The sequence below is a fragment of the Mobula birostris genome, chromosome 25, assembly GCF_030028105.1.
Source record: "Mobula birostris isolate sMobBir1 chromosome 25, sMobBir1.hap1, whole genome shotgun sequence".
Taxonomy (NCBI): Eukaryota; Metazoa; Chordata; class Chondrichthyes; order Myliobatiformes; family Myliobatidae; genus Mobula; species Mobula birostris.
This window is the reverse complement of record NC_092394.1, coordinates 46508372-46532262: the sequence shown is the minus strand read 5'-3', so window position 1 is coordinate 46532262 and position 23891 is coordinate 46508372. Positions and strand designations below refer to the sequence as shown.

The following is a 23891-nucleotide window of genomic DNA, read 5'->3' as shown; positions in this document are numbered from 1 at the left end:
GGCTCAGAGTGTCTGACCCTCCAAGGGAGGAGTTGTAAAGTTTGATGGCCACAGGCAGGAATGACTTCCTATGACGCTCTGTGTTGCATCTCGGTGGAATGAGTCTCTGGCTGAAGGTACTCCTGTGCCCAACCAGTACATTATGTAGTGGATGGGAGACATTGTGCAAGATGGCATGCAACTTGGGCAGCATCCTCTATTCAGACACCACCGTGAAAGAGTCCAGTTCCATCCCCACAACATCACTGGCCTTATGAATGAGTTTGTTGATTCTGTTGGTATCTGCTACCCTCAGCCTGCTGCCCCAGCACACAACAGCAAACATGATCTCACTGGCCACCACAGACTCGTAGAACATCCTCAGCATCGTCCGACAGATGTTAAAGGACCTTAGTCTCCTCAGGAAATAGAGGTGGCTCTGACCCTTCTTGTAGACAGCCTCAGTGTTCTTTGACCAGTCCAGTTTATTGTCATTTCATATCCCCAGGTATTTGTAATCTTCCACCATGTCCACACTGACCCCCTGGATAGAAACAGGGGTCACCGGTACCTTAGCTCTCCTCAGGTCTACCACCAGCTCCTTAGTCTTTTTCATATTAAGCTGCAGATAATTCTTCTCACACCATGTGACAAAGTTTCCTACCGTAGCCCTGTACTCAGCCTCATCTCCCTTGCTGATGCATCCAACTATGGCAGAGTCATCAGAAAACTTCTGAAGATGACAAGACTCCATGCAGTAGTTGAAGTCCAAGGTGTAAATGGTGAAGAGAAAGGGAGACAAGACAGTCCCCTGTGGAGCCTAATTCGAGTTTCACCAATATAGAGAAGGCCACATCTGGATGATTCCTGGCCAAATGATTCGCTGGTGAAGTGTTATCTCACCTGGAAGGACTGTTTGGGGCCCTGAATGGATGTGAGGGATGAGATGAATGGGCAGGTGTAGCAATTTTGCCACTTACAAGAATAAATGCCAGGGGGAGATTAATGGGGATGAATGAATGAACGGACAAGGGAATCATGGAAGGAGTGATCCCTGCAGAAAGCAGAGAGCGGAGGAAGGTAAAGATGTGTTTGGAAGTAGGATCCCATTGAAGAAGGTGGCAGTTGTGGAGAATAATGTGTTGGATGTGAAGACTCATTGGGCGCTAGGTGAGGCCAAGAGGATCTCTATCCTTATTAAGATGGTGGGAAGATTGGATGAGGACAGATATTCAGGCAAATGGAGCATCAGTTGTTGAGGAAGGGAAACCCTATTCTTTGAAGAAGAATGACATCCCTGATGTCCTGGAAAGGCACGTGTCATCTTGGAAACAGATGTGGAGACAAAGGAACTGAGAAAGGGAAATGGCACTTTTACAGGAGACAGGTTGAGAAGTCCAAAAAAATTCAAAGTTCAAGTAAATTTATTATTAAAGTAAATATATCATTATATACAACTTGCAGCTTCTTGTAGGCATACTTAATAAATCTTTAATAGAATAATAACTATAATAAAATCGATGAAAGAAACTCATCAACTTGGGCGTTCAACCAGTCTGCAGGAAAGTCACTAACTTGGCAAATACAAGAAGAAAGAAATAATAGTGATAAATAGGTAAGCAATAAATATCATAAACAGGTGATGAGGAGTCCTTGAAAGGGAGTCCATAAGTTATAGGAATATTTTAATTATGAAGTGGAGTGAAGTTATCCCCCTTGATTCAAGAGCCTGATGGTTGAGGATATAGGCAAGATAGCCATGGGAGTCGTTTGGTTTATAAAAGATATCAGCAGACAGCTTGTCTCCAGAGATGGAGATACAGATTGAGAAAGGGGAGAGAGGTATCAGAAATGGACTGAGTGAATTTAAGGGCAGGATGAAGCTGGAGGCAAAGTTGTTTAGATTGATGAGCTCAGCATGGATGGATGAAGCAGCACCAATGCAGTCGTCAATGTAGTGCAGAAAGAGTTGAGGAGCATTGCCAGGGAAGGTTTGCAACATTGACTGTTCCACGTGCCAACAAAAAGGCAGGCATACAGTGGCATGCAAAAGTTTGGGCACCCCGGTCAAAATTTCTGTTACTGTGAATAGCTAGGTGAGTAAAAAATGAACTGATTTCCAAAAGGCATAAAGTTAAAGATGACATATTTCTTTAATATTTTAAGCAAGAAAACTTTTTTATTTCCATCTTTTACAGTTTCAAAATAACAAAAAAGAAAAAGGGCCTGAAGCAAAAGTTTGGGCACCCTGCATGGTCAGTATTCTGTAACACCCCCTTTGGCAAGTATCACAGCTTGTAGACGCTTCCTGTAGCCAGCTAAGAGTCTTTCAATTCTTGTTTGGGGGATTTTCGCCCATTCTTCCTTGCAAAAGGCTTCTAGTTCTGTGAGATTCTTGGGCCCTCTTGCATGCACTGCTCTTTTGAGGTCCATCCACAGATTCTCGATGATATTTAGGTCGGGGGACTGTGAGGGCCATGGCAAAACCTTCAGCTTGCGCCTCTTGAGGTAGTCCATTGTAGATTTTGAGGTGAGTTTAGGATCATTATCCTATTGTAGAAGCCATCCTCATTTCATCTTTGGCTTTTTTACAGACAGTGTGATGTTTGCTTCCAGAATTTGCTGGTATTTAACTGAATTAATTCTTCCCTCCACCAGTAAATGTTCCCTGTGCCACTGGCTACAACACAAGCCCAAAGCATGATCGATCCACCCCCGTGCTTAACAGGTGTTCTTTTCATGAAATTCTGCACCCTTTTTTCTCCAAACATACCTTTGCTCATTGCAGTCAAAAAGTTTTATTCAAAAGTTTCAAACGAACATCTAAACAAGCCTGATGCATTTCGGAAACAAGTCCTGTGGACTGATGAAGTTAAAATAGAACTTAAAATATTAAAGAAATGTGTCATCTTGAACTGATTTCCAAAAGGCATAAGTTAATCTCTTAATTGCTTAGCTATTCACAGTAACAGAAATTTTGACCAGGGTGCCCAAACTTTTGCATGCCACTGTGTAGTAGCTGGGGCCTTTGTGGGTGCCTGTGGCTACATCTTGAGTTTGGGGAAAGTGGAAAGATCCAAAAGAGAAATTGTTGCAATGTATCTCCTATGATAGTGGCATGGGTGAATTAAAAAAACACATTACTAACCAATTCAAAAAATCTTTTCAGAGTACTGCTGACCATTGAGATTGTGAAGAAAATGGTTGATGTTCTGCAGTACATTCCACAGAATTTATATAGTCAAGTTTTACTGAACCTTGTTGCTAGCCTGTAATCATTACTATATCTTGCTTGCCTGAATTTCCAAATCTTTGTTATTAAGTTGGATATGATGTATAGGGGGGATTTTAAAACTGGTAAGAGCAGGGGTATGAAAGTAGGATTTGAAACAAGCAGCTTTTTATCAGGAAGATGTAAGAATATGTTGCTTCTGATATACGTCGCATGCAGGAAAGTAAGATTAGATGTGGTGGTTCAAAGTTGATGTAATACTAGCACAAATGTGGACCAGGTAGTCCATTTCTGTTTATGACAAAGGCTATTTGGCCTGATTTGTCCATGCTTGCATGTGGCAGCCCTTTGTATTAAATGATTCATATACTGATGTGGACCCTTCTTAAATGCTATCATTGACTCAGGTTCAATCACTCTCTCAAACAGTGCTTTCCAAGTACCTACTGTTCTCTAGGTGAAACTTCTCTAGCTACACTTTCTGAGGAGATTGAAGTGTGCAAGGCTTCCCTTGTCCATTCTAACAACTTTCTGCAAGAGCACCATCAAAAGTGGCCTGTCTGGCTGCATCATTGTGTAGTATAGAAACTGCAAGGCATCATACTGCTAGACCCTTCAGAGGATGGTAAAAACTGCCAGATCACTGGGGTCTCCTTCCACCTTATTTGTGACATTTACAGAGAGTGTAGTATATCAAGGGCCCAAAAGCATTGTTGAGGATCCCTACTGTTGTGCATTTAATATTTCAGTAATATTTGAGTAATCTTGTAAATACATTCTGTGATTAAGCATCCTTTTTATATAATTCATTTTGGTTATACGTAAAAGTACTTGAATTGCATACATCATGACACTACCGAGTGATATGTGTGTGCCTTGCTTAAAGTAACCACAAAGTTAGACTCACATTTTGGGCTCCCATGTCTTTGAATTAGTTAAATGTTTTGACATTGCAAAACATAACAGTGGTGACGAGACATTTTTAAAACAAACCTGATATGAATGCTGACCTGTGGAAGCACAGTAAGGAATGGCGAGTATAAAAACAGTGCAGCACGTTCAGAGACAGTGGAGTTTTTTTTTAAAAAAGCAACACGTCATGTGTTCTTCAGAAGGAAAGACTCGACTGAATTTTTTTTCCAAAAGTCTGAAAATAGTAAGTACCAGGTGATAAATCAGGCAATTACTTGCAAAATGTGGCTTGGTTTTAAGCTGGAAGAGTGTTCAAGGAGCTTCAGGAAGGTTGTAAGCTTTTGAGTTCGAAGAACCAGAATCTATTCTGCATGTATTAAGGTTTCTACAAGTGTAAGGGAAAATCCTGCTTGTAAAAGCAGATGCAAAGAATAAAGCTTAGCTGGATGAATGGAAGGTCGAAAAAAAATCAATGGAGATACGAAAACAGAGACTTCATCAGATGATGTTGTGGATGAGGAAATCAAGAGGACAAACCGAAAGGGAGCAATAGAAGGATTAATAAACGAATACTCCAGTGAACTAAATGAACCTTCCCAAGATCAAGAAGGTGTGTGGCTACTGCTGTCAGAACCACTTCCTGCAGTTTGGGTCAACTCCTGCAACCACCACGGAGGGACACCCAGGACCTGACATTGTTTTTTTAGCCACAAGACTCACCTGCCAAACAGAAGGAATCCCCTTGTCAGGAAAGACTTTATCACACACAAGAGTAAGAAGCCTCAACAGTGATTAAATCTTTAGGCCTTAATGGGACAATATAAAAATGACTATACTGTGGATGTCTATATAGTAGTTGTATTACATGTTATACTTTGTATATAGTTGAGATGCATTCTCTATTGAGTTGGAATTTATAGCTAAGCAGAGAGGAGTGTTGTATATTTAATATCTTAATTTTTGAGTAATCTTGTGTATAGTATGATTAAGCATTCTTTGTTTATTTAATTCATTATGGTTATATGTAATAATACATGAATTGCAAACGTTGTGACACAATCATATGATATGTGCGGGCCTTGTGTAAAGTAAACATGAAGTTCGACTCTCATTTCAGATTCCTGTATCTTTGAGTTAGTTTAATGTTTTGAAGTTACAAAACATACCTCTGATCATTCATCCCACAAACTCTTTGACCCACTACTGTCAGGAAGAAAGTACAAGAGCATCAGGACTAGGACTGGGTAACATCTTTCTCTCCCAGGCTTTGAAACTAATGAATATCATGCCACCAAGGCTGCATCACTAGTGAGCTGTTTACTGTATATCTATGCTGCGCATTTCACGTGCATTTTAAGTTATGGTTTATTGACTTATTTGTGGTAATATTTAGTTTTATGTTTTGTGTGATATATGTATTGTAGGTGCACCATGATCCAGAGGAATGTTGTTATGTTTGGTTGTATGTATGTACAGTCAGATGACAATAAACTTGAACATCAGACTCATAACTGAGCCGCTCCTTTCTAGACAATTCCGAGAGGGTGCCTTCTTCAACCCTCTGCTCTATTGCATTCTTCCCATACCTTTGTGACAGAACTGCTGGTAATGCTCCAGCTGAGGTTTGACCAGGGTTTTATAAAATTAAAGCATGATCTTGCTACTATATTCAATGCCTTGACCAATGAAAGCCAGTAACCCTGAAGCTTGCCTAGCTACATTCACTGAAGTTGGGAGGTTCTGTTGCATATTTTCTACACCATGAAATAGCAAATGTGCACTGGGAAGGTAATGTAAATAACACAGAAGCTGAGGGGGTTCATTTCTAATTATATAGTTTGATAAATTGAAATAAAAATAAGATATTGCTCTGAGATTTGTTTGCAGTGGAATTTTGTTCACCCAGCTTGAACAAGAATCCAGTGTGACCATTTTCTAATGGCATGTTGAACTCTCATCGATGGAAAGATGTTGTACCCCTTGCCAATATCTCACTACTTTTAATGATTTAATTTTTTTTTAATGTAAACCTGTTCTCTCTCAATGGATGTAGCCTACTACTTCCAGCATTCTCTTATTATTTCAGGTTTGCCACATCCACAGTATTAACTTCTACATTTCATTCTAATAATGCTTTATTGATTCTGACATCTATTAGTGTTGCATTTTGTGAAACACTTTCATTTTTGGTTTCTCTTGACAGAGCTTTGGCATTCATAACTTGGCAGTTGTTTCAGACTCTGCATCTGGATTACTCTAATTCGGGTCCTGGGATCACCTCTAATTTATTAGGTATTTCCTTATTGTTTTTCTGACTTTATATCTTTTTATTAAGAGACTTGCTAAACCTAGTTCTTAAGTTTTTTGTTGAAAATTTGATGAATTGGTTCCTAATATTGTCCTTATTTTTATGGGGAAAAAAAAAGTGCTCTGGGAATTTTTGTTTCTTCAAAGGCACTATTTTGATACAAGTTGTATGTAACGTCGTGAAATTAATATTGCTATTAACCCCTGGGACTGTTCTAGGAAGAAGTCTGAAAGGGGTTTTTCTGTTGGAAAGTGTGCTTTTGTGGATGTCAGTTAAGGGGGGGATGAACTTGGATGGTCAGCAAAGTTGATCACGTTGCCAGCATTTGGATGAAGTTCATGCATAAAGTACAATTCTCTTTCCATATGAATGAGCAGTGGGCTCGCGAATGGTTTGCACAGAATGAATTATTGGGTACAAGTGAAATGCAGCAGTGTTACATTTTCAAGCTCAATCACTAGGGTATCAGCTTGCTTTTGTTTAGTGCCTTTTAATGTGAAACTTCCAAAGACAAAGACAAGGCTTTTGCCAAACAAAATTTGACCTGAGTCACAGTTGAAAATATAAATCATTTAATTTAAAACTTCTTCAAAAAGGAAGATAGCAAAGAAACTCACTTAATATGTGCCACTTCAGGGTTCACCTTGAAAGTTGCTGTTTGCTTTATTGGTTCCCGACCCTCCAAGCAGGCCATTGCCTTTGTCAGAGCTGGGGAGCAGCCAATGCCTGCCAAAAGAACATCTGCAGGCATTCTGACCTCTGCAAGGGACTGGCAGCTGTTGGTGGACCTCGAAGGGCAGCTGAAGTTCCCCAACCATATTGCAGCCACCACCCTGCGACCAGACATTGTCCTAGTGTCTGAGTCGACTAAGCAAGTGGTGCTGCTGGAGCTGACAGTCCCATGGGAAGATGGCTTAGAAGAAGCCTTTGAAAGGAAGCTCTCCAAGTATGCAGGACTGGTCAGCAACTGTCAGCAGGCTGGATGGAGAGCAAGGTGTCTCCCAGTGAAGGTTGGTTGTAGGGGACTCGTAGCCCATTCTTTAGTTAGAGCCTTCAGCATCTTGGGCATCGAGGGAGAGAGGAAGAGGAGAGCTATCCGCAGTACCACCAACGCGGCAGAGAGGGCCTCAAGATGGCTGTGGCTCAAAAGAGGGGAGCCATGGAGTCATAAGTAGCTAGCCATCTGGACACAAGCTGGGGTCTGATCAGCCCTGGCTGGGTCACCTGGAGGAGGTTGTATGATGTTGAAAGACCCGAAACACCCGATGATTCCAGGAACATCACTGAAGATGTGTCCAGAAGCATCAATAGATGTATGTACACAGCACACTTCCTGTGTAGCTTGAAGCTAAAGGTGAATTTCCAGTGGTAGGTTGAGTGTGAATCTGAAATGTAGATGATAATGCAAACTACCCTTTGAGTGCAGCATGTCCTATTCTGTTTTCAGATGTGATCCTGCATTAAAAAAAAACATAGAAAAACCACAGCACAGAAACAGGCCTTTTGGCCCTTCTTGGCTGTGCCGAACCATTTTCTGCCTAGTCCCACTGACCTGCACACGGACCATATTCCTCCATACACCTCCCATCCATGTATCTGTCCAATTTATTCTTAAATGTTAAAAAAGAACCTGCATTTACCACCTCGTCTGGCAGCTCATTCCTTACTCCCACCACTCTCTGTGTGAAGAAGCCCCCACTAATGTTCCCTTTAAACTTTTCCCCCCTCACCTTTAACCCATGTCCTCTGGTTTTTTTCTCCCCTTGCCTCAGTGGAAAAAGGCTGCTTGCATTCCCTCTATCTATACCCATCATAATTTTATATACCTCTATCAAACCTCCCCTCATTCTTCTACGCTCCAGGGAATAAAGTCCTAACCTATTCAACCTTTCTCTGTAAATGAGGTTCTCAAGTCCCAACAACATCCTTGTAAACCTTCTCTGCACTCTTTCAACCTTATTTATATCCTTCCTGTAATTTGGTGACCAAAACTGAGCACAGTACTCCAGATTCGGCCTCACCAATGCCTTATACAACCTCATCATAACATTCCAGCTCTTATACTCAATACTTTGATTAATAAAGGCCAATGTACCAAAAGCTCTCTTTACAACCCTATCTACCTGTGACGCCACTTTTAGGGAATTTTGTATCTGTACTCCCAGATCCCTCTGTTCTACTGCACTCCTCAGTGCCTTACCATTAACCCTGTATGTTCTACCTTGGTTTGTCCTTCCTCACATTTGTCTGTATTAAACTCCATCTGCCATTTTTCAGCCCATTTTTCCAGCTGGTCCAAGTCCCTCTGCAGGCTCTGAAAACCTTCCTCACTGTCTACTACACCTCCAATCTTTGTATCATCAGCAAATTTGCTGATCCAACTTACCACATTATCATCCAGATCATTGATATAGATGACAAATAACAATGGACCCAGCACTGATCCCTGTGGCACACCACTAGTCACAGGCCTCCACTCAGAGAAGCAATTCTCTACTACCACTCTTTGGCTTCTCCCTTTGAGCCAATGTCTAATCCAATTTACCACCTCTCCATGTATACCTAGCGACTGAATTTTCCTAACTAACCTCCCATGCGGGACTTTGTCAAAGGCCTTATTGAAGTCCATGTAGACAATATCCACTGCCTTCCCTTCATCCACTTTCCTGGTAACCTCCTCGAAAAACTCCAATAGATTGGTCAAACATGACCTACCATGCACAAAGCCATGTTGACTCTCCCTAATAAGTCCCTGTCTATTCAAATGCTTGTAGATTCTGTCTCTTAGTACTCCCTCCAATAACTTACCTACTACCGACATTGAACTTACCGGCCTATAATTTCCAGGATTACTTTTCGATCCTTTTTTAAACAACGGAACAACATGAGCCACTCTCCAATCCTCTGGCACCTCACCCGTAGACAGCGACATTTTAAATATTTCTGCCAGAGCCCCCGCAATTTCAACGCTAGTCTCCTTCAAGGTCCGAGGGAACACCCTGTCAGATCCCGGGGATTTATCCACTTTAATTTTCCTCAAGACAGCAAGCACCTCCTCCTTTTCAATCTGTACAGTTTCCATGATCTCACTACTTGTTTCCCTTAATTCCATAGACTTCATGTCAGTTTCCTTAGTAAATACAGACACAAAAAACCTATTTAAGATCTCCCCCATTTCTTTTGGTTCCGTACATAACCGACCACTCTGATCTTCAAGATGACCAATTTTATCCCTTACAATCCTTTTGCTCTTAATATATCTGTATTGAATGTGCATAATTAAGGAAGCTAACAGAACTTTACCAATATGAGCATTGTGATTTTTCATCAGTTCCTAACTTCCCAATTGAAATAGTCAACCAGTTATTGAGGAACTGGTGCTGGCTTGTCAGGGCAAAATGTTGCATAATATGCTTGAGGCAAATTTCTGGAAGTGGAGAGGAGTTTCTCTGCTGTTTTCTTTCTTTTTCACATAATACTGTAGAAAGAAACATTTAGGCCCGTTATCTATTCTGGTCTTGCTAGAGTAATGGTAAATTGATCCTGCAGTTATTCTCTGCTTTCTAAGATTCTTTTTTCCTAAAGAGATACAAAGTCCGCACCTCTGTTGGTCTCTGACAAACCATAATGTGCCTACAGTTGTCTGTGTAAACAAATTCCAATTATAACTAACTCAGTCCTGCCTCTTCAGCTTGGAGCAGTGGAACTTTTCAGTGTATTTTACCAGTTGATGCATGTTTCATTTTGTATAGAAAAAAAATCCTGTTTGCCTTATTAACCCTGGGTATCCTTGACAGCAGGTTTTGCGATAGTGATGCTCTTTTCTCACTGTTACCATCAGGTTGGAGGTACAGAAGCCTGAAGGCACACACTCAGCGATTCAGGAGCAGCTTCTTCCCCTCTGTCATCTGATTATTAAATGGACATTGAACCCTTGAACATTACCTCACTTTTTGAATATACATTCTGTTTTTTGCTCGATTTTTAATCTATTCAATATCTGTACACTGTAATATATTTATTTTTTTCTTCTATATTGTGTTTTGCATTGAACTGCTACTGCTAAATTTCACAACACATGCCGTTGATGATAAACCTGATTCTGATTTTAAAAAAAGATATTGTACCCAAAGTCTCTGTTTCTACCAACTGTTCTATGTTGTCTGCTCAGATAATATTTTTGTTTTACTTTGCTCTTAGCTGAAGTGGAACCATTAAATTGTGCTACCTCAGTTGTTGCATTGATCTAAATATGCATTGTACCTGATATTTCAAAACATTAACTACATGTGAAATTGAGGTACTAGTACAGCTTGCAATGGTATTCATAAGTTATCTCTTAGTCCTTTTGGGAAAAGTGGCTTGGAAAAATAAGGATTTTCTGATTCTTGTTGGTACATTTTGTCTGAAACATACAATGTTTTTAATTGTTTTCTCTTCTTCCTACCACATCCCCAACCCAGCTGAAGCAGCACGGCAGCTTAGTGGTTAGCACAATGCTTTACGATACAGGTGACACAGGTTCAATTCTTGTTGCTGCGTGTGTTGGCTTTGTACGTTCTCCCTGTGACTGAGTGGGTTTGCTCCAGTTTCTTCCCACAGTCCAAAAACCTACCAGTTCATCATTGTAAATTGTCCTGCGATTAGGCTAGGATTAAGTCAGTGGATTGCTGGGTGTCATGGCTCGAGGGGCAGGAAGGACCTGTTCTGCACTACATCTTAATTAACCGTGTGTCTTCAATACTTCTTTCAGTGCCTCCCATCATAGTGCAGTACAGGTCTTTCCCAGATTATGAACACTAACTTCTGCATAGCTCGTACATAAAAATGACCATTTTTGAGATCAGCAGTATGGATTTGCTGGCTGCTGGCTGGCAATACTGCTTGTGGCCACACTTCTAACTTGTGAATTGTCAGACTTACGAATTTCACAGGAGTAGAACCCTGCTGTTTTCTGGGGATGCTTGTCTGCACAGTTGGATATCCAAGCCAGAGTTTAGCCCAAGGGTGATGACGTTCATGTCTCTGGTTAATTCTATCCAGTTCAAGATAACTCACTTAACTAGTACATTAACTAGGTTCTTGATTAGACATGGCATCAAAGATTGTGGGGAGAAGGCCGGGAACCGGAGTAGAGGAGAGAAAAAAAGGATCAGCCATGATTGAATAGCGGGGCGGACTCGGTGGGCCAGATGGCCTGATTCTGCTCCTATGTCTTATGGTCTTATCTACCAGAATGAGCATTTACTTCTGTAACCATGGATGCACTGTAGCTGAAATAAGTAGCTCATGGAATATACTTTGAAGGAGAGGCATGGTAGCGTAGTGGTTAGCTCAATGCTTTACAGTACAAGCAACCAAGGTTCAATTCCCACTGCTGCCTGTAAGGAGTTGCTGCGTTTTACCTGTGACCATGTAGGTTTCCTCGGGGTGCTCCAGTTTCTTCCCACAGTCCAAAGACCTACTGGTTGTAGGCTAGTTGGTCATTGTAAATTGTCTTGTGATTAGACTAGGATTAAATCAGCAGGGTTGCTGAGCTGCGCGGCTTGGAGGCTGGAAAGGTCTACTCCACACTGTAACTCGATAGATAGATAAATAAACCTTCCTGAGGTCTTGCGCAGCATCTCTTAATCTACAATCTTCACTACCTGAAGGGGTAAGGGCAACAGGTGCACAGGAATGTAACGGCGCAGTATGTTCTTGTACCGCTTACGCATCACCTAACCTGGAAACCTGACGACGGGTTCCGGCCCGAAACGTCAACTGTACGTACCTCTTGTATAGATGTTGCCTGGCCTGCTGCATTCGCCAGCATTTTTTGTGTGTGTTGCTGGAAACATATTGGCATTTCTGTGCTGATTGATTTAAATAGTTCAACACATTGGCTGACAGTAATGTTTGAGCGTTTACATCAGACAAATTAACTGTTAAAGATAGTTCATTACTTTTTCTAAGGGTAAATAGGGATGGGCAGTAGATATCATTGGCACTTGTGTTGTATAAATTGAGGGGGGAAAAAAGTCAAACATGGTTCTGGTCAGTCTACTCTCAGATGCAATTTTATATCAGTCTCTTATAATGGCCACTTAAATTATTTTAACCCATAGAGATTCTTTCTTGGGGTTTATTTAAGGTTGTGTCAAGTCTGATTTATGGCCTTGTGCAATATTTGACTTGGTCCTGTACCCTCCGTACGTGTCCTTCCTAGGTTACGACAGGGCTCTGTTCTTGAGACCTCTGTACCCCAAACAGTTCACAAATTGGAAACACAAGTTCAAATTACATTTATTATCAGTTTGTATATATGTTATACAACCTTGAGATTCTTCTAACATGCAACCATGAAACAAAGAAACCCAAAACTTTTTTTAAAAAGACCATCAAATGCCCAATGTGCAGACGAAAAAAGATACATGTAAACAATGAATGCAAGTTAATAGCGTTCTGAACTGGTCCAGAAAGGGAATCCGTACACAGACCCTTAATTCAGCACAGAGTTGAGTAGCACTGCCTTGCCTTGGGCCCTGACACCCTGACCCTTTCAATCCGGCCTGGCACTTAAATTGTTCACTCTCTTTGATACACTCTGGGTCCTGGACCCCACTGCCTTGATTTGGCCTGTACCGCACTTTCTGATTTGACCTGATTGAACCTTGGGTCTTCCTTGCTCTCATCTTCACCTTGCCTCTGTTCTGCCACATCAAACTGCCTCCAAGTTCAAAGAGAAGTTAGATACTATTGTTTGCAATGATCATTTATCAGAAAAGGTGATTAACAAAGTATTTAATTGTTTTCATTATTTCAATGCCACCAGCCAGAAGTTAGAGATTCACCAGCACCATCTTAAAAAAAGTTTTGTGAACCCTAAGTTTTCACGTGGCAGATGTCAGCAGCAACTGGCAAGTCCATCCTGCTGGTCTCCAAAGCACTTGTATGTGTGTATGAATTGTTAAATGTTCATAAGCCGGGGTTGATTGATAATGTTATGTACCCCGTAACTGGGTTGCCAAACCAGCAGAAATGGATCACTCAGTTGGAGTCTGGATTACTAGATTTAAGAAAGTTTTATTAAAGAAACAAGCAACACAGTAATCGAAAGGATAATAAATGCAACAGTTCAGCAATGATAAACACACATGTGCACAGAATTGAGATAACAGGATCAATCAAGCTCTATCGTTGTCTAGGGGTAAATGACCAATTTCAAAGTGACACAAAGTCCAGTTCAATTTAGTTCAGTTTGCAGTAATCGTTGCCATGGCGATGGACAATGTGGGGGGAAGGAGAGAGAGAACAAGAACGAATGATCATTCAAAACGGCTTCCATTCACAGACCTGCGATATTGCTCACAAGCAGCTTTCGGGCGAGTCCTTTGTGATGTCACCTGAGGTCACCGACTGTGACCCCTCCTCCAGATGCGGTCGATCCTCTGCAGTGAACCTGGCACCCAAGCAAGGGTGGACACACACCGGGTTCCCACTGATCGTACCTTTCCACCCTATGCGTCTATGGCTTGGTTCCGCAACCAGCCTTCCAAAACGACTCCCGCCGACTTGCGGGGGGGGCACCGCTTCCAGGGTCTCGTTACCTCATGGTGTCATGTGTGTCCTGCCTTAGCGAACCTGTCTCTTTTTATCCCCCTGCTGGGGTATCGCCTGTCCATCAGTTCAAACAGTTCAGGGTTCAAAGGGGGAGCTGCTCTAGACAGCGCTCTCTCCCGTCCCTTCATTACACATCTCCGGATGCTGCCTCATTGTCTTCCTTATCTCTCTCTCTCCCGAAGACAGGTGGCAGACCAACTGCTGATCACACAGGACAGCTAGCATCTATGTGTATTCTTGTCACACTTCCCCCCCTTTAAGGATTTTTACCGGGGGGTAAAAATTACGAACATGAACACATTATTTGATACACACACAAATATACATCTTTATCAGCTATTTGGCTAATACAGCGAGTTTGAAGTTGTCAACACCTTGACAGACAGTCAGCCATCACATTTTCTGTTCCTTTTATATGTTATTAATAATCCCTTGGACGAGGCTCCAACTCAGCAAACTTCATAGTGGCCAAAAACACTGATGAATTGTGATCAATGTAACCTCTCATTTGGTTTTGTCCCGGACCACAATAACAAGGGTTGTCCCATTCCGACTTAATTTTCTCTCGCAAGGGCTTAGTAGGAGAGGGAGGGGTAGTGACCGCAGAGTTATTGCAAAACTTCCTACAGTACCCCACCACCTCCAAGAGCCTTCTGAGGGCCCTCTTGTCTGTCGAGGTTGGGAGGTCAGCGATAGCCTGCGCTGTAGCTTTCATCGCCGCCAGCTGCCCCTGTGTCACCACAATTCCCAGGTAAGTGACCTTCGTGTGGCCAAACTCATTTTTATCAAGGTTCAGTATCAAGCTGGCTTCAGGCAGCTGTATTAAATTGCCAATACACACCTCTGTGTTCGTCAGCTCTTTAGTCACTGAATTAATCATTCTATATGAATGTTGCTTACTAGGCTGACCTATTGTGACAGACACCACCCAACGTCCCAGTTCTTTGCATCGCCTCGGGACAATCAAACACACGGGTGCAAGTCGTTTAATTACTTCTCCTAAAGAGTCGCTTTGTTTGGGAATTAAGGGAGAGGCCTTATCAGCAGACCTGGCCAAAACAATAGCCTTCTCCCATCTGATGGATACCATACTAATCTTTTCAAAATGGTTTTTTTTCTTATCAGGGGGCCCCTAGCTTCATTGATTTCCACGCTTACACCGACTAGGTTTATTAGCATATCAAAAGCCTGTGACCGTCTCAGTTTGCGTCGGTCATAATCAATAACATCCTTCCCCCTGTGCAGCCGGTAAACCTCTTTCATGATTCCACCACGTGTTTCCTCCAGCACCGCAAAATGTCTACCGGGGGGTACCTTGTGGGCCAGGTTAAAAACCTCATCCCCATAACTCTTTTGCACCACCCCCCACTCCTCATCTGCGGGCACGGTACTTGGTCTCCCTTGCTTCCTTAGCACTTCCTCCTCCACACAATAGCCTACTAGTTCCCTTGTCAAGTCTGTGTCAGAGAGAGCTGTCTCTGCCAAAACCATCAGCCCCTCGTCTCGCTCCTGCGTCTGCACAAATTCTTTCCTGGCTACTGCTATGTCTGTCCCAGCTCCCTCACTACCTCTTGTCTCACTACACTCCTTCTTTTCATTTTCTACCCCCATCTCGTACAAGACTGGCAGAAACGTCTCAGCTAAATTCAATACCGCGGTCCCATGATGAACCTGTGAGTCCATGGGCGGGGCCTCAATGCTGGCAGGCTGACCTGTCAATCTCACGACTGGGAACACGATTCCCCCAGCGAGGTCATTACCGAGCAAGACTTCCACGCCTTTCATCGGTAATTCGGACCTCACCCCGATCGTGACTAGTCCAGAGACCAGGTTGCTTTGTAAGTGTATCTGGTGCAAAGGGACTGACTCTGTCCCTTCCCCAACACCTTTGACCTTTACCTCCCCAGTCTGGGTCTCTGAGCTGAACTCTAATACACTCTTCAGTATTAGTGACTGACACGCTCCCGTGTCTCTCCAGATCCGCACTGGAACTGGCATTAACCCCTCCTTCACTGACACCAATCCGGCCGAGATAAACTTCTCGCACCCTTCCTGAACTTTGGTAGACCTGTCCTGTCCTAGCGGTTCGCTTACCAGCTCGATACAGCCAGTCAAAATTGCTGTTTTCCCTTTTCCCGTCTCCTTCTTTGGGGCAAAGCACCTGGACGCAAAGTGTCCGACTTTCCCGCAATTATAACAGACGACCCCAGGAGACTTCCTACCAGACTGCTCCCGGTCTACCTTATCCTTCTCACTAGTCCCCGGCTTACTTTCTGACTTTTCCGGCAGACTCTCCCCGCCGTCCTGACTACCCTTCTGGTAGCCTTTACTCGGGGCAAACTTCATTTTATGCGTCAACGCATACTCATCCGCTAACTTAGCAGTTGCGGCTAACGTGGCTGCCTCTTTTTCATCTAGGTAGGGTCTCATACCCTCAGGGACACAACCTTTAAACTGCTCAATCAGGATCAGCTGCAGCAGTCTGTCATAATCCCCCTCTACCCCCTTCGAGGCGCACCAACGCTCACAATACGTCTGCATCTCACGGGCAAACTCTAAATACGTGCGGTCCCACTGCTTCCTCACATTCCGGAACCTCTGCCGGTATGCCTCCGGGACCAACTCATAAATCCTGAGGATGGCCTCTTTCACCACCTCATACCTCTGGGCATCTTCCGCGGACAAAGCGGAGTAAGCTACTTGGGTTTTCCCTTTCAGTACACTCTGAAGCAAAACAACCCACTTATCCCTCGGCCAGTCCTGACTTATAGCCACTTTTTCGAAGTGGAGAAAGTACCAATCCACATCGGTATCATCAAATGGGGGAACCAGCCTAACCTCCTGGGTCGCCCGGAGCCCTCCACCTTGGTTCGGCACGAGCTCCTGCTCTGCCCTTAACCTTAACTTCTCCAGCTTGAATTCCCTTTCCCTCTGTTTCTCCAACTGCCTCTCTTCTCGCTCCCACTGCCTCTCCCTCTCTTGCCTTTCTAACTCTCTCTCCTGCTCTTCTCGCTGTAACTGTCTGTCCCTCTCTTCCTCTTCTCGCTCCAACTGCCATACCCGGAACTCGTGCTCGAGTCTCAGTTTTTCAAGCTGCACCTGTACCACGTCTCCAGCAGGCTTTTCAATAGACACCACCTCCAGCTCCCCTTGGGGAAACACACCTTTAGATACATAGTGCTCTACGATAGCTCTGTGTATCTCCTCTCTCCTCATTGTCGATTTCCCCTTAGCAAGATTCAACCGTTTGGCCACAGCTACCAATTCCGATTTCCTGGCATTCTCTAATGTCCCCAAGGTCGGCGCCTTTATAAATTCCTCAGCCTCCATTTCTGCTGTTTGTCTTTTCTTTCTTTTGGGAATTTTGACCCAATCAATTTACTCCGTCCAAAATTTAGCGTTCAAAATCGCGGACGAGAACCCTACTTATGTTACGTACCCCTTAACTGGGTTGCCAAGCCAGCAGAAATGGATCACTCAGTTGGAGTCTGGATTACTAGATTTAAGAAAGTTTTATTAGAGAAACAAGCAACACAGTAATTGAAAGGATAATAAATGCAACAGTTCAGCAATGATAAACACACATGTGCACAGAATTAAGATAACAGGATCAATCAAGCTCTATCATTGTCTAGGGGTAAATGACCAATTTCAAAGTGACACAAAGTCCAGTTCAGTTCGCAGTAATCGTTGCCATGGCGATGGACAATGTGGGAGGAAGGAGAGAGAGAACAAGAACGAATGATCATTCAAAACGGCTTCCACACACAGACTTGCGATATTGCTCACAAGCAGCTTTCGGGCGAGTCCTTTGTGATGTCACCTGAGGTCACCGACTGTGACCCCTCTTCCAGATGCGGTCGATCCCCTGCAGTGAACCTGGCACCCAAGCAAGGGTGGACACACACCGGGTTCCCGCTGATCGTACCTTTCCACCCTGTGCGTCTATGGCTTGGTTCCGCAACCAGCCTTCCAAAATGACTCCCGCCGACTTGCGGGGGGGCACCGCTTCCAGGGTCTCATTACCTCGTGGTGTCGTGTGTGTCCTGCCTTAGCGAACCTGTCCCTTTTTATTCCCCTGCTGGGGTATCGCCTGTCCATCACTTCAAACAGTTCAGGGTTCAAAGGGGGAGCCGCTCTAGACAGCTTTCTCTCCCGTCCCTTCATTACACATCTCCAAATGCTGCTCCATTGTTTTCCTTATCTCTCCCTCTCCCGAAGACAGGTGGCAGACCAACTGCTGATCACACAGGACAGCTAACATCTATGTGTATTCTTGTCACAATAATTAACTCAATAATTGATGTATACAGAAACAAAATCCTATTATTGCCTTTTGTTGATATTTCTTAGGTTGGCACTGGAATTTAATTTTTAGACCATTGCACCTTGGCCTAGCAATTTAGCAATTTCAACCAGAAGTGGTTGCCCTTTATCTGATAAAAAAGGTTAAGGTTCTGATTTATAAATTAATTGCTTAAATTATATGGATTGTAGGCCGGCTTGTTGCACAATGACATCAGCGCCAGACTCTGGAATGGAGGTCCCCAGGTTCAAACCCAGTCGGGTCCGCTCCTGAGTACGCTTTCCATCCGTCCCGGGTTGAGTGTCGAGATCGCAACTCAACCTCGTAAAATAAAGGGAAAAATACTGCAAAATGTCTGTGTGAGGAGTGGCGCACCACACAGTCTCTCTCTCTCGCTCTGCGCCTTGTGAAAGGCATGAAAAAGACATTGTCCCACCAACATCACGCACGCACACGCCAAAAATAAATGAATAAATAAATAATATGGATTGCAGCCCTGTAATGATTTTTGTAATGCTTCTTTGTTGTGGAGTCCAGATATTGTTTTGATAAATCTAAAATCATTTGTTCCAAAGCCATTGTATCCTTGAGGTATGATGCTCCTGTGCTTGGAGGAGATCTAATCAGTACTATCAAGATCATTAGATTCTGGAATAGTTATGGAGGACTGGAAAATGCAAATATCATTACACCTTTTAAGAAGGGAGGGAGGCAAAAGACAGGAAATTATAGGCCATTTAGCCAGATCTGAGTGGTTGGCAAGAGGTGAGTATTATTAAAGATGAGGTTTCAGTATACGTGAAAGCATATGATAAAATAGGCCAACGTTAGCATGCTTTCCTTATGGGGAAATCTTGCCCGTCATATCATTTGGAATTCTTTGGGGAAATAACTGACAGAATAAACAAAGCAGAGTCAGTGGATGTTGTTTATGTGGATTTTCAGAAGACCTTTGACAAGTTGCCGCACATGAGGCTGCTGAACAAGATGAGGGCCCATGGTGTTACAGAAAAGATACTAGCATGGATAGAAGATTGGCTTCTATCTTTGGAGGCAAAGTGTGGGAATAAAGGCGGCCCCTTCTGGTTGGCTGCCAATGACTAGTGGTGTTCTGCAGCGGTCAGTATTGGGGTGCTTTTCATGTGATTTTTTCCCCCATGATTTGGATGATAGAATTGATCACTTTGTGGTCAAGTCTGCAGATTGGGAGAATGGGCAAAGAGGTAGCAGATGGAATACAGTGTAAGGAAGTGCATACTCGTGCATTTTGGTAGAAGGAATAAGGGTGTGTCCTATTTTCTAAATCGGGAGCAAATTCAGAAATCTGAGGTGCAGAGGGACTTGTCTCTGCACAAGATTCCCTAAACCTGAAGATTAACTTGCAGGTTGGGTTAGTAGTACTTGCAGATTGAGTCAGTTGTCAGCAAATGCAAATTGAAGGATGTAATGCTGTGGCTTTATATAGCATTGGTCAGACTGCACTTAGCATATTGTGAGCAGTTTTGAGCCCCTTACCTAAGAAAAAATTTGCTGGCATTGGAGAGGGTCCAGAGGAGGTTCATGAGAATTAATGCAAGAATGAAAGGGTCAACATATGACTAGCTTTTGATGGCTCTGGGCCTGTACTTGCTGGAGGTTAGAAGTGGGGAAGAACTTATTGAAACCTATCAAATATTGAAAGGCCTTACTAGAGTGAAGACAGTGTCTACATTTCCTATAGTGGGGGAATCTAGGTCCAGAGGGCACAGACTCCAAACACCAGTGCATTCCTTTACAACAGAGATGAGGAGGAATTACTTGAGCCAGGTGGTGAATCTGTGAAATAAATTGCCAGACGGCTAAGGAGGCCAAGTCATTGGGTATATTAAAATCAGAAGTTGATAGGTTCTTGATTAGTGAGGGCATCAAAGATGATGGGGAGAAAGCAGGGGAGTGGGATTGAGCGAGAAAAGAAATTGGTCATGGAATAAGCAGAGTAGCCTAATACTGCTCCTATGTTTTATGGTCTTAAGTACAGCTATGATACTACTTGTACCCCTTTTAATTCCAGTCTCTATAGATGCTTGAAAGCTCAGTGCCATTCACTGCTTTGACTTCTGTAATGGCTGCATTTTATTTCATGTAAATAATGAGGCCTAGTCGTTATCAACCTGAGTTGCCACTGAGTTCCTTCAGCATTTTGTGTGTGTTGCTTGCATTTCCAGCATCTGCAGATTTTCCTCTTGTTCTCCTAACTAAACAAATGCTGACCAATTTGTGTCTATGTGCCCTCCTGTGAAAGGCTGTCAAAGAATAAGCCCACGTCATCAGAGAATATGCTTCCTTCTGGAGCCAGCGGGTTGGTTGTATTTCATTTTAACAGCCATGACATGTTACTTTGTACTTTGAACATGACAACCTTTTCCTTAATACCCAATCTACTTTAATTTAAGTAGATTGGGTGTTAAGGGAAAAGGTGTCATGTTCTGTACTTTCAGGTGGCATATACAAAGGTATCTAGCGTGCCCTAAAAATGTGCATTTGATAGATACCATCTGATGCCTTCAACTATCAATAGCCGCAGGTGAGCCTGCTAGTGAGTATCTAAGCCAATTCACTGTACAGCCATTTCACGAAGTATTATCCTGTGCATTTGCCCAAGAGATGCAGCAAATATTAATAACCACACCAGCCAATTAAAGTAATGAAATTCCATTTCAATTTTGAATGCATTAGTGGTCAACTGAATCCTTTTGGCAGAGTTCAATATGAACAAGGAAATGAATCTTTTTCCCAGGTGTGTGAAGCCCAATTGGTTGAAGTAGGCAGATTCTGAATACTAATGTAGATGGGCTGTCAAATTTTACTTCTGCTCTTTATATTAGAATGATTTATTAACTTTTGTTTTAAGCTTTTAATCTGTTACTTTGTACAGTGTTGAATTGCGCTTAAAATAATATTGGGTTGAGGAAGGGGGTGGGGTGGTAAGCTATGTTCCCTCTAAGCTGTGTGCGCGCACACGTTTTTCAACCAGCGCAGAAAGGAAATTAATGCACGCACAGAAGGTTAGTTACATAAAATAATGCAGTAATTAATTATACTTATTGAAAATAATCTTTTAGCTAAATGTTTCTGTTAACTAGTTAGTCGGTTTTTCAAATACCACAATGCACGTCACTAATTTATGTCACCTCACCTTTTGTTCCGGTTTGTACAGCTGCATCACGGCGGCAGCCATCTTTGGCGGACAGTGTTAATATTGTAAGGTTTACAAAGATCTGTTTCAAATCCTGTAGATAGCTTACTAAGTTTTTATTGAAAAACATATTGATTCACTATGTGGAATTCAAAAGAAGTGAAGGGCATGAAGCACAAAAGAACTGCAAATTTGTTTAAAGTTGAATGGCTTAACAAAATAGTAGTAACTGCTACACCAAAAGCTCATGAGGTCATGAACATTCAGCAACGAGAAATATTTACGTATGATTCGAAAACTGGAGTTATCTGTTTGTATTGTCGTGGTGCGAAAGTTGCTGGAGAGTTTGCTAGTGGAAAGAAGTGGGATGATATTTGAAAACTTGACTCTTTGAAGCGACATTTGGCAAGTAAATCATATTTGGGTGGTGTACAAAAGCTCGGGCAACAGAACCTGTTATTACCCGTTACAGGAGTGCTATGCATGTTATGGTTGAGTGCAGATGAGCAAGAGTGAAAATGATCAAACCTAGAGGAGATCAAAGTTCTTATCGACAGTGTGTTGTTAGCTGTTAAAATGAATAACCCTTTACATTCAGTTCAACACATTAATGAACGTATGAAAAAGTATGTTCAACTCCCAGACAGCTGGCAAAGTGAAAATTTTGCGTTCGAATTTCTGGAGGCTATCAACTATATTGTTCAGAAAGACATGTTTGAAGAAATAGCATCAGCAGATTTTCACATGTTAGCAGTTGATGAAGATGAGGTACAAGAATCGTCAGCTTTTGATTCCTCCGCAATTGCAGATTGTGACTTCACATTTGGCGATGAACAAGTTAATGCCTTATGCCTAAAATATCATGATTTTCTAGCTGAAAATACTGTGATAGACAGTTTAATGATTTCAAATTTTCCATGCAAGAAAAAATTAAATCCAAATTGATTTCAAACTTTGCTCAAATGGTGACATTTGTACTTCAAAATGAGCAGTTTTGTGACCTTGCACAGTTGATGGACATTGGGGGAACCTTTCTTGCGTCTAGTGCGGACTGTGAGTGAAGTTTTAGCCTAATCAATCAACTCAAAAACAAGCTGAGAAACCAATTAGGTGAATGTCATTTGGATATGTTAAAAAGCTATCAATTGGATGGAAGTTCTATTAGTCTAGATAGAGTTTACAAAGAATGGGTAAAGCCAAAGACGGGAGAGAGAAAAAATAACTGAGTGACTTAAATATGTATGTTATTTTGTTGTTATTCTGTGCAGTTTTATGTCAAATATTTTGTAAACCTACATAAACTGCACCATGTGTGCATTCAGTGCACACATACTTTGTCACAGAAAAAAAATTTACACAACGTAATATTTTTGTGCACACTGACTACTAAAAATTAGAGGGAACATTAGTGGTAAGCCGGAGTAAGAGAGTGGGGATAGGAGTACAAGTTGGCAGGTGTCCTTTCCAGTTGTAATGAAGGCTTAATACCTTATCTATTTAATACCCTCTATAGATAGTACTTGACTCGCCAAGCCTCTTCAGCATTTTGTGTTGCTCAAGATTTCCAGTATCTGCAGAATCTTGTGTGTGGATAATTTTGATCAATTTGATGTTTTGATCCTTAATGTATTATTCCGAATATTAGTCAATCCAAGTGTCCAGAACTCATTGCTCATTCCAACAGATCTAGTATTATCTTACATGATTTGAAGAATAGACCTAATGAAGGTGCATCTTCCAGGCTGTAAACACAGGATATTCTTCATATGCTGGAAGTCCAAAGCAACACACAGAATGCTGAAGGAACTCGCAGGTCAGGCAGCATCTATGGAAATGAATAAACAGTTGGCATTTCAGGCCGAGACCCTTCATAGAAACATAGAAACATAGAAAATAGGTGCAGGAGTAGGCCATTCAGCCCTTCGAGCTTGCACCGCCATTCGGTATGATCATGGCTGATCATCCAACTCAGAACCCTCTACCTGCCTTTTCTCCATACCCCCTGATCCCTTTAGCCACAAGGGCCATATCTAACTCCCTCTTAAGTATAGCCAATGAACTGGCCTCAACTATTTCCTGTGGCAGAGAATTCCACAGATTCACCACTCCCTGTGTGAAGTTGTTTTTCCTCATCTCGGTCCTAGAAGGCTTCCCCTTTATCCTCAAACTGTAACCCCTCGTTCTGGACTTCCCCAACATCGAGAACAATCTTCCTGCATCTAGCCTGCCCAATCCCTTCAGGATTTTATACGTTTCAATAAGATCCCCCCTCAATCTTCTAAATTCCAACGAGTATAAGCCTAGCCGATCCAGTCTTTCATCATATGAAAGTCCTGCCATTCCAGGAATCAATCCAGCGAACCTTCTTTGTACTCCC

The 23891-nt window shown here is 42.5% G+C and overlaps 1 protein-coding gene across 2 annotated transcripts in view; it reads left to right on the top strand.

Moving 5' to 3' along the window:
• Positions 1 to 23891, top strand: part of LOC140187480 (NADPH--cytochrome P450 reductase-like) — a 102159-nt gene that overhangs the window by 5447 nt on the left and 72821 nt on the right. The window contains exon 2 of one of the 2 annotated variants that reach the window (XM_072242810.1): positions 6327 to 6415. The exons of the other annotated variant lie outside the window; for it this stretch is intronic. The gene's annotated coding sequence lies outside the window, so the exon portion shown is untranslated. The remainder of the gene's footprint in view (positions 1 to 6326; positions 6416 to 23891) is intronic. 2 annotated transcript variants of the gene reach the window in all.